Genomic DNA, 12744 nt, shown 5'->3' with positions numbered 1-12744 from the left:
ATCGCTCTACAGTAATTTGAAACTGATTGCAGTACCAGTTTTGGCCACAATCTTACGGTTCCTTTAATTATGTCCAAATTCATGCACATTTTATTATTTGTGTGAAAACATTTCCAAAAATGATTCTCTTAGCTTACATAAAATCATTGGTAAACCGAAACAGTGATATTGTGGGCTACCATATTTGAGTTGCATGAGTAATGGAGATTTCTAAAGATTGCTCCAGACCACTCTTACCAACGAACGACGTACAAAACACATTCGTAACAAAGTACCTTTCTGGAAATACGTGAAAATGTTAAGGTAGAGGTTATACGCTACGTAGCGTTGAGAAGGCTTTGAGAAACCAGCTGCGGGACACTGGGTTGATGTCACCAGGGGCCTCATTTATAAAGCGTTCTTACGCACAGATTTAATCTTAGACCGTGTATGCTCAAATCCATGGCAACGCTCAGATTTATAAAAAACGTCTTTGACGTGGAAAAGTGCTTATCTCCACGTCAGGTTCAAACTTGACGTACGACCATTTCCTTGTGGTAATGCCGGGGTACTGCAAGTAATCTGAGGTCTAAGTGCGATCAAAATTCCAAGACCAACAATCTCATGTCTTTCTTTGCCATATGCATGATCAATATCAGAAGATTTTTAAAGACGTTTTTGGACGCAGCTTAATGTTTCATGGTTTAGCATAAAACTGCTAATGAGAACTATAGCTTAAGAAAGTGAAAAACGTATAGCTTACTTATTTCATAATATCTAAAAAAAACACCAAGACCTACGATAGAATGATTGAAACATTCTTACAGGTGATCTAGTGTTAGGGTTATTTAGTGTTCTCACCAATCTAATATTGACCATAAAATATCTAATTGCCCTCGTTTAGGAGAGGAAAAGTACATTTGTGCCAGGGATGTAGTGGTAAAATAAGAGGTGGGTGAACTATGAATTCTGCAATCTCGGTGGAGGTGGACTGCGCCATGCGATATCAGATTTTTTAAAAAGGCATTCAGAACATGTTTGATAATGGTGGAGGTTATTGTACAGTATTGAATAGGATAGTATTGGATAATACAGTTTTGAATGTTAAAAGTGAATAAACTCTTTTGAGAGGTGGATAAACTCTAATAAGAGGTGGGTAGGCCTAAACTCTATTTCTGAAATTGGTGGATAGGTGGATAAACTGTGTTTAGTCGCGTTAAGCCTCCACTACATCCTAATTTGCGCTCATAGGCCTATTCCCAGCTTCGTAACAGAAAGGTAATATTTGAATGTAAGCTATACAATGTAGGCTATAGATATTCTATATCATATATAGCCTTCACAACCAAGGGATGGAAGTTATCTTCTGAAAGCAAGGCATCTTCATATTTAGTGTTGGGTCGGAGTTGCGTCAAGAGGTGCAGAGCGCGTACCTGTTTGCTTTTTTTGACTGGCAGTGCCCAAGATTAGATGACAGTACGTGAGTTGAATAATGTAGGCTAAAATATAAAGGTAGGCCTAAAGCAAACAATAAAGGACAATGTTTAAGCCATTGGACATTATTGAAAGAAAACGATAGCAAAGATATGCAGAATGAATGAATAATGACCGGCGAACTAGGCTACTTTTTCAGCAAAAACATAGCCTATCCTAAAAGAAACGTTAAGCCTACATGACATATCACGCTTAATTTAGTCCTCTGTTTTGTAGACTTAATCAGCATATTACCCTGGGTCATATTGGAAACGTACAGTAGCCTACTGTACCATAACGTACAGGATTATGCTGTAGGCCTAGAGGTCTTTCCTTCATAAGGTAGGCCTACCCAATTTTTTTTTCTACAAAGTAGGCCTAAACATAGGCTACTAAATGTTGATTATTCACATTACTGCAAGCAAAAGGAATGAAAGCGAGCAGACGACAATTGACATGGATGCATACCATCTCTTTCCAGAAAGCTTTGCTGGAAAAAACATAATTAGTTAAGCTATTTGAACTGACGCATATAGGCTAGTTAACATCAGATGGCATAGGCTAGGCCTATCCGCACACTGTATCTAAAGCTCCCAGTTTAATGGTGGATGATGATACACAACGTTTCGACCACTCAGGTCTTCGTCAGGTGTAAACCAGAACAGATGCAGTGTAAGGGTATATATAGCCATTGTAGAGGGCTGGGTGGAGTCCAATTATTCTAACATCCCATCTAAACGTCATACAAAGAGGTGGGACAAGTCACATAAAAAAATGAGTCACACTGATACATAGCCTACACTGTAAAAAAATGTCCTGTAAAATAACAGTAAAGAGCTGGCAGCAGGGACGCCAGCAGTATACCGTTATTTTTACGGTATTTATATGTAAATGACTTTACGGTAGTAGCCTGTAAACCATAAAAACAGTATATTTCTGTTTTTCTATAATTTACAGTAAAGAGCTGGCAGCAAAGACACCAGCAATATACCGCAATATACAGTAGTAGTCTGTAAACCAGAAATACAGCATATTTCTGTATTCACACTGTTTACAGTCTAATACAGTAAAAACAATAATGCAGCATATGTCTGTGATTATTTGGAAATTACAATAATATCCTGTTTAGGTTGTTACTTTAACTTCTAACAGTTTACTGTAGACAGGCACAGCAGATAATACAATAACTAAATTCAGCAGTTTCCTAAAATATCAGTCTTAATTGCAAACAATATTGATTGCAATGAACTTAATTATTCTCAGGGCTATAGACAATTGCTTAAGATATGCATTATTGTGAATATTATGCAAGATAAGCAAAAAAGCATAAGCATAAAAACTTAAGAGAGAATCAAAATCAAATACCTTTATTTCAAAGAGCAATGTCAACATGAATATTGCTACTTTCAAAAAATGGAAATAAGCCCTGTTGGATGATGCGGAGAAGAGATTTCTAGTAGTAAACAGACAGCCTAGTAGTGTCTGCTTTAGACTATGGCAATAAACTAAAATTGCTCGTCAGAGGCTGCCCCTAACCCTTACCAAACATGAAGTGCATAACCTAGTCAACTTTTTTTTAATTTAAGACATAATGTTTGAACACTGACACATTCTTGTCATAAGTTATTTATCGTACCAACAGTAACTTGAGCTTTACCTTGAATAACACAATGGGTCTAAGAAAAGGACCAAGGCAACAAATACACATCATTAGCAATAAGTGGAACCCTATATACTATTAAGACTATTTAAGGAACATTAAGACCTTTTTGATGACATCAAAACAAAATTAATGTATTTTAGTCACGTTGGATGTCGCCAGTTTATACACGAACATCCCACATAATGGGGGGATAGAGGCTGTTCAATCCTTTCTATAGGTCAATTGTCTCCCACGAGCAAACCCAGCACTGCCTGCATTACTGATTTGACAGAATTAGTATTGACCAACAATTATTTTCTTTTCAAGGGTGACTATTTTTTACAGATTAAGGGAACAGCTATGGGAAGTACTATGGCCCCTAACTATGCCAATCTGTACATGGGTTTGTTTGAAAATGCCTTTGTTCTCGATCCACTAACAAACCCTTTTTTCGGCAACATGTTGACCTATCAGCGCTACATAGATGACATTTTTCTTATTTGGTCAGGCACTGCAGAGACCCTGGAAAAGTTTCATCAATACATGAACTCCAGCAACGAGCATCTTAAATTTACATTGGAATCTGACCCAGAAAGAATTAGTTTTCTTGATGTCATGGTTATCAAGCATGAGCGCCAACTTCACACTGACCTATATCACTGACCTATATCGCAAACCCACAGATAGGAACACTCGGTAACACTTTATAATAACTACACACAATTCATCATTTATTAAGCCTTTGTGACTTATTAGTTAATGGTTTGTTCATCATTAGTAATTTCTAATTCATCATCAGTAAAGTATTTGTTCACACAGTTATAAATAGTTTGTTCATAGTAAATAAGCCTATATGTTAAATATGTTTATACATTATTGTTAATACTTAATAAATGATGCAATAATATGTTTTTGATTAAGTAATATTTCCATTATTTAAAGGTAAACTATGCAGTATTGACAATTTCCTTACTGTTTTCTCGGTTTTTGCTTCTTTTTCGCTGGCTTTGTCATGACGAATGTCTGAGAAACTCCATCGCTACCTTTTTCTAGCCGGTGCCTGGCGTGTATATTTGAATGCAGTAAAGCCATTCGTTACACTCGTTATATTTCCTGACACTGAGGCCGTCGGCCAACAGTTGCAAGGGTGTTTTTTCCACTCACAGGCGCTAGGGGGAAGCGAGACGGCCACCATTCAACCCGAAAAAAGTCATATAACCATTCCAATGACTCTCCAATGAAGCTGTTAAATGAAGTTAAATTAAGCGAAAAAACTTGCATATTAAGCTAAAAAAACTGCATAGTGTGCCTTTAACAGTTGTTACATACACATGCACTAATGATTAGTTAGGGTGAGGATACATATTTTATAAACCACTTCCTAATACTATAATTAATAATTAAATCAGGAGTTACAAGTGGTTAGTTAATGATATTTTGTGAGCTCATCTAAAGTAAGGACGTTTTATGCCTTGCAACACATTTACAAATGAGTTATAAAGTTTACACTTGCATTTATTAATTTAGCCGACACTTTCACCCAAAGCAACTTACAAATGTCAATGAAATTAAAGGGCAAGGCCACATTGGTGGACGCCGGGGTTTGAACCCCCAACTTTATGGGTTACTGCATGTTAACCTGGCTCCCTATCCACTACACTACCTCTGCCCAGTGGTGTTACAACAGTCAATTCAAAAATATAATATAGATATGCATGTTTACTATGAACAAACCATTTTTAACTGTGTGTAAACATGATTTACAGATGATAATTAATGTAGGAATAATGCTTTACAAATGAAGAGTACAACATTTAATAATAGTTTATAGATGTTTAATAACAGTGTGTAGTAGAAGAAAACAGAAATTCTTGCATAGTTGTAGGAGTTTCTATCTGGGCCAAGGTAGTGTAGTGGATAAGGAGCTGGACTAACATGCAGTAGCCTGAAAAGTTGGGGGTTCGATTCCGGGCTTTTACTGTTATGTCAATGGCCTTCAATTTAATTTACATGTGTACGTCGCTTGTCTGCTAAATGAATGAATGTGAATGCAATCTTTACAACTCATTTGAAAATGTGTTGTAAGGCATAGAAAGTCCTCACTTTAGATAAGCTCACAAAATATCATTAACTAACCACTTGTAACCCCTGAGCTAATCATGAATTATAGTATTAGGAAGTGGTTTATAAAATATGTATCCTCACCCTAACTAATCATTAGTGCATGTGTATATTGCATAATTTATTAAGTATTAACAATAATTCATAAACATATTTTAGATATAGGCTTATTTACTATGAACAAACCATTTATAACTGTGTGTACAAATACTTTATTTATGAGAATTAACATAGGAACAATGCTTTACAAATGATGAACAAAGCATTTTGTAATAGTTTGCAACTGGTTTATAATAAGAAAATGATTTCATTATAAGTGGTTGTTTCATTACTTATTAAGTATAAATCATGTCCTTACAAACATATTTTTTGGATAGGCTTATTTACTATGAACAAACCATTTATAATTGTGTGAACAAATGCTTTACTGATGATAAATTATGTATGAACAAGAAATTACTAATGATGAACAAACCATTAACTAATAAGTAACAAAGGCTTAATAAATGATGAATTGTGTGTAGTTATTGTGTTACCGAACACTCTACTACGGGGAGACAGTTTCCACCCCACGCACCTAATAAAAAGTCTGCCCATCAGTCAATTTCACCGTGTTAGACGCATTTGCAGTTCTGACACCAGTTATGACACCCAGGCCTCGGACCTTACGAATAGATTTCTGGAGAGGGGTTACAAGAGTGAATGGGTTGAGGTGGCTGTTGCGAGGTTCAGCACCATCTCCCAAGACGACTCTCTTAAGCCCAAACCCAAAGCCAGCAGACAGAAGACACATCCCCCTTTTTGTGTTACGAGATACTCGCCGATGGGTTCTACATTCAGAGGGATTATTTATAAACACTGGCACATAATAGGTAAACAGGTGTGGGAACTGCACACAGTGTAATTTTACGACCAAATGCAAAACATACGCACACCCACATAGCGGTAAACATCTCAGTGTTCGCGGTGTGATCACCTGCAACAACAATTTTGTGGTTTACTTGATCAAGTGTCCATGTGGTCTTGGTTACGTTGGTAAGACATGCAGACTATTAGGCACACGCATCAGCGAACACCGCAGCAATATTAAATGTGGTGATGAGCGAAATCCTGTCGCCGCACATTTTAAGAAATTTGCGCACAACATCAGTTCCCTGCGTTACATTGGCATAGAGAAGGTTGAAAGACCCCCTAGAGGGGGAAACCACGAGCGACTACTTTTACAATGTGAAACATATCACATACACGCGCTTAACACTCTGGCCCCTTTTGGTTTGAATGAGGAGTTTGACATCAAACCCTTTTTATAGACAGGGTTGTTCTTTACATGCATTGTGCTTCCTTGACACCCCCCCTTTTTTTCTTCTAGACTATTTCTTTGCTATATATTGCAATTGGATTGGGTATTCCAGGGGCCTATTGCACAAAACTAGGATAAGGGATTAAGCCGGGATATCTTGGTTATCCTTGCTCAATTTATCCGTGATCCAGTTGCACAAAAGCGGGTTAGGGGGCAGCAGGATATGTTATGGTATAAGTTACCATGGCGATTTATTCTTTGGAGCTAGCCTGCTCCAGACCAGGCTAAGTTCCAGGATCTATTTAATCTCGTCCCTTATCTCAGTCAGCAGTCACCACAAACGGAAACCAATAATTATTCCACTGCCCACTACACATTGTTATCACATATACCTAGACCCATTGTCATTATTTAAATGTTTGTGATCATTAATTAACTTTTACATACTCGCCATTCCCGACCTGTCATGTGACAATGTGACATCACGGGAGTGCCTAACTATTTCGCACGTGGTGGTCGCGGAACTAGTTGCAATATTCTCCTAAACAGAGGTGTTGCTGTTTGTTGCCTGTTGTGAAAAGGCTATCGCTACCTACTTCACACCGTAGAAGAAGCAATGAAGCCGCTAGTTGCCATGGTAAATCAGTGAATCTGTGATCGGTGGCGGGGTCTATTTGAGGGAGCCGTGAGCGCGCACTTATCCAGGATAGGTTTCACCTGGCTTGATGAATCCGTGTCTGCTCATCCTGGCTTGCTCTTTGTGCAACCAATTAAGCCTGTACGATCGTGTTTTGGATTCATTGAGCGCAGCTCAGTAACTTATCCCGGATGTCTTAATTCTGCTTTTGTGCAACGGACCCCAGGACATGGATTTCAGTATTGATATGAGATGTATTATTATTATTCCTTATTATTTTTATTTATTTTTTTGTTTGTTTATATTTGTTGATGGTGTGGGGATGACAGATGGAAACAGATGTGGGTAACCGAATATGGTTACATCCCTCTACCCTCTGTGAAAAGTAGCCTAAGTGTTTTATAATGTTGACAGGCTAGAGATCTGCTAACTATGAGCCATGAAACGGCAACATTATTATGTTCACTAACAGAGAAGGTTTTTTAACTGTTTAAATAGGCTATGTATCAGTGTGACTTGTTTTTTATGTGACTTGTCCCACCTCTTTGTATGATGTTTAGATGGGATGTTAGAATAATTGGACTCCACCCAGCCCTCTACACAGGGATGGATTACCGCACGGGCCTACCGGGCCCAGGCCCAGGGGCCCAAGGGGTCAGGGGGCCCTAAAGCCCAAGCCTTTGCATGGAATCATTGCCTCAATATCAACAAATCAGGATGAAGGCTATGAATCTGATTGAATTTAGTATTGGCCATTCCCAAAATGCACCAGAATGCAGGAAATCACATTAAACAAATTTAAAAAAATCTGGGGGAGGACCCCCAAACCCCCCCTCCCACATATACAACAATAAGTGGGGGGCCCTTAATACATCTGGGGCCTCATTTATAAAGCGTTCTTACGCACAGATTTCATCTAAAGCCCTCCTTACACTGACAGACTTTGGAAAGATTTGCAAGGATTTGGAAAAGATTTTTGAAAGACTACAGTTTCAGACCCTCTCACATCTAAAGACAAGTAGTAGAGTTTTAAGTCACAGACTATGATTTTGCAATGACTAGGGATCTTGCAGGGTCACTATTTACAAGACTGCAACTAGATTCCTTTAAATTATTACCCATCGTGCAATAGATAAACAGGAACCGAAATTATAGCATACTAAACTCAAAGTCGTATTTTCATGTTTCTGCAGCATTGTTTCATGCGTGACATCAATATAGAGTCGTTCTGTCACGTGGAAGAGCCGACTCAATATGTATAAGAAATGACAAATATTATAAGAATAACACATAATCATAGGCTACAGCTGTCGCCTACTTTGCCCCTTCCTGTTTGGTGTTGGAGAGAGGTCACTATTGGTTTTTATAGTTCACGTCACTATTTGCATGAGCCACGACTAGAAAGACTTGCGATAATATCAAACATGTTTGATATTGTCGTAACGGCAAAACTAGAAAAGGACTGACTCCGACTGAATTAAAACCGCTAAGATTTGCACCTTACACTTAACGATCTAGTTGACGGGAGCGCGCCGCGATTCCAGTACAACTCCCATGATTTCTGTCCGACTTTGGAAATTTTGTCGCCGACTGTGAAAACAGACCAAAATCGTACAATGTAAGGCCGCCATTAGACGGTGCGTACGCTCAAATCCATGCCAACGCTCAGATTTATAAAAACCGTCTTTGACGTGGAAAAGTGCTTATCTCCACGTCAGGTTCAAACTTGACGTACGACCATTTCCTTGTGGTAATGCCGGGGTACTGCAAGTAATCTGAGGTCTAAGTGCGATGCATTTTCAAAATTCCAAGACCAACGATCTCATGTTTTTCTTTGCCATATGCATGATCAATATCAGAAGATTTTTAAAGACGTTTTTGGACGCAGCTTATTGTTTCATGTTTTGGCATAAAACTGCTAATGAGAACTATAGCCCACTTAAGAAAGTGAAAAGACGTATAGCTTACTTATTTCACAATATCTAAAAAAAAAACACCAAGACCTACGATAGAATAATTGAAACATTCTTACAGGTGATCTAGTATATTTAGTGTTTTCACCAATCTAATATTGACCATCAAATGTCCAATTGCCCTCGTTTAGGAGAGGAAGGCATTCAAAAAGGCATTGAACAGTTTGATAATGTTGGAGGTTATTGTGCAGTATTGGGAATATAGGATAGTATTTGATCATACAGTTTTGAATGTTAAAAGTGAATAAACTTTTTTGAGAGGTGGATAAACTCTAATAAGAGGTGGGTAGGCCTAAACTCTATTTATGAAATTTCAGAGGTGGATAAACTGCGTTTACTCGCGTTTAGCCTCCACTACATCCTAATTTGCGCTTCGTAACAAAAAGGTAATATTTGACTGTAAGCTATACAATGTAGGCTATAGATATTTTAAATCATATATAGCCTACACAACCAAGGGACGGAAGTTATCCTCTGAAAGCAGGGCATCTTCATATTTAGTGTTGCGTCGGAGTTGCGTAAAGAGGTGCAGAGCGCGCACCTGTTTGCTTTTTTTGACTGGCAGTGCCCAAGATCAGATGACAATACGTGAGTTGAATTATGTAGGATAAAATATAAAGGTAAGCCTAAAGCAAACAATAAAGGACAATGTTTAAGCCATTGGACATTATTGAAAGAAAATGATAGCAAAGATATGCAGAATGAATGAAAAATGACCGGCGAACTAGGCTACTTTTTCAGCAAAAACATAGCCTACCCTAAAAGAAACGTTAAGCCTGCATGACATATCACGCTTATAATTTAGTCCTCTGTTTTGTAGGCTAAATCAGCATATCGTCCCCTTAGAATTATAGGGTTCTATCTACGTCCTGAGTAGTTCTGAGATATTGAGCTTCAAAGTCTTAGAATTCTATAGACTTATACTGATAAGTGGAAAAAACCTCTTCAGATATAATGTCCAAAAATGTATACAACTACAAGAAACACCTCACCTCATCTTCTTAAGGTGTCACAGAATAAGATTAATTAAATAACTCAATTTTGACAAAAATGTCAGATAGAACCTTATAATTCTAAGGGGACGATATTACCCTGGGTCATATTGGATACGTAGCCTACTGTACCATAACGTACAGGATTATATAGGCCTAGAGGTCTTTCCTTCATAGGCCTACCCTTTTTTTTCCTACAAAGTAGGCCTAAACATACAAAATGTTGATTATTCACATTACTGCAAGCAAAAGGAATGAAAGCGAGCAGAGGACAATAGACATGAATGCATACGATCGATCTCTTTCCAGAAAGCTTTGCTGGAAAAAACATAATTAGGTAAGCTATTCGAACTGACGCATATAGGCTAGTTAACATCAGATGGCAAAGGCTAGGCCTATACAATGTTTTCAATATATAATTTTACATAAGCTACAGCTTTTAGGCCATTGATTTCATTAACACATATGCTAATGATATTGATGAGGGGGTGTTTACAAGGCGGAGACCTAAAACCATCTGGCTGCGCACAAGTTGACGTTCATTTCTGATTTATAATGGGCACGTCTGGAAGGGTGGCGTACGCACGTTTTTTTGTGCGTACGTTCGTTTTCTCTGAATCACACGTACGATCATTTCAGAAATGATCTAAGATCAAATGAAGGATGGTTTCTACGCAACCCTTTTATAAATGAGGCCCCTGGGCCCAGGGGCCCAAAAGTTCATAATCCGCCCATGCCTCTACAATGGCTATATATACCCTTACCCTGCATCTGTTCTGGTTTACACCTGACGAAGACCTGAGTGGTCGAAACGTTGTGTATCATCATCCACCATTAAACTGGGAGCTTTAGATACAGTGTGCAGATATCTCTTCTTGTGTTCTACGTAGCATTCCCAATATCCAGCACCTGTAAAATTTATATAGATGTGCGTACACCTCTACACTTAAATAGGCTAGGCCTATACAATGTTTTCAATATATAATTTTACATAGGCTACAGCTTTTAGGCCATTGATTTCATTAAAACATATGCTAATGATATTGATGAGGGGGTGTTTACAAGGCGGAGACCTAAAACCATCCGGCTGCGCACAAGTTGACGTTCATTTGTGATTTATAATGGGCACATCTGGAAGGGTGGCGTACGCGCGTTTTTTTGTGTGTACGTTCATGTTCTCTGAATCACACGTACGATCATTTCAGAAATGAACTAAGATCAAATGAAGGATTGTTTCTACGCAACACTTTTATAAATGAGTCCCCAGAATCAGTGCAGATCAGAATGTCATTGTAAACTTTCAGTAGGCCTGGGGCCTCATTTATAAAAGGGTTGCGTAGAAACCATCCTTCATCTGATCTTAGATCATTTCTGAAATGATCGTACGTGTGATTCAGAGAAAACGAACGTACGCACAAAAAAACGTGCGTACGCCACCCTTCCAGATGTGCCCATTATAAATCACAAATGAACGTCAACTTGTGCGCAGCCGGATGGTTTTAGGTCTCCGCCTGGTAAACACCCCCTCATCAATATCATTAGCATATGTTTTAATGAAATCAATGGCCTAAAAGCTGTAGCTTATGTAAAATTATATATTGAAAACATTGTATAGGCCTAGCCTATTCCATCTGATGTTAACTAGCCTATATGCGTCAGTTCGAATAGCTTACCTAATTGTGTTTTTTCCAGCAAAGCTTTCTGGAAAGAGATCGTATGCATCCATGTCCATTGTCCTCTGTTCGCTTTCATTCCTTTTGCTTGCAGTAATGTGAATAATCAACATTTCGTATGTTTGTAAGTAAGCTAGGCCTACTTTGTAGAAAAAAAATGGGTAGGCCTAGCTTATGAAGGAAAGACCTATAGGCCTATATAATCCTGTACGTTATGGTACAGTAGGCTACTGTACGTTTCCAGTATGACCCAGGGTAATATGCTGATTTAGCCTACAAAACAGAGGACTAAATTATAAGCGTGATATGTCATGTAGGCTTAACGTTTCTTTTAGGGTAGGCTATGTTTTTGCTGAAAAAGTAGCCTAGTCTGCCGGTCATTTTTCATTCATTCTGCATATCTTTGCTATCGTTTTCTTTCAATAATGTCCAATGGCTTAAACATTGTCCTTTATTGTTTGCTTTAGGCTTACCTTTATATTTCATCCTACATTATTCAACTCACGTATTGTCATCTGATCTTGGGCACTGCCAGTCAAAAAAAGCAAACAGGTGCGCGCTCTGCACCTCTTTACGCAACATTAAATATGAAGATGCCCTGCTTTCAGAGGATAACTTCCGTCCCTTGGTTGTGTAGGCTATATATGATATAAAATATCTATAGCCTACATTATATAGCTTACAGTCAAATATTACCTTTCTGTTACGAAGCTGGGAATAGGCCTATGAGCGCAAATTAGGATGTAGTGGAGGCTAAACGCGAGTAAACGCAGTTTAGCCACCTCTGAAATTTCAGAAATAGAGTTTAGGCCTACCCACCTCTTATTAGAGTTTATCCACCTCTCAAAAACGTTTATTCACTTTTAACATTCAAAACTGTATGATCAAATACTATCCTATATTCCCAATACTGCACAATAACCTCCAACATTATCAAACTGTTCGAATGCCTTT

Source organism: Alosa pseudoharengus, unplaced genomic scaffold, assembly GCF_046254945.1.
Source record: "Alosa pseudoharengus isolate Yale_2024_CS ecotype anadromous, Long Island Sound unplaced genomic scaffold, YU_APseudo_1.1 YU_APseudo_1.1_scf_18, whole genome shotgun sequence".
NCBI classification, from domain to species: Eukaryota; Metazoa; Chordata; class Actinopteri; order Clupeiformes; family Clupeidae; genus Alosa; species Alosa pseudoharengus.
The sequence above is the reverse complement of the archived record's forward strand: the minus strand, read 5'-3'. Positions refer to the sequence as shown.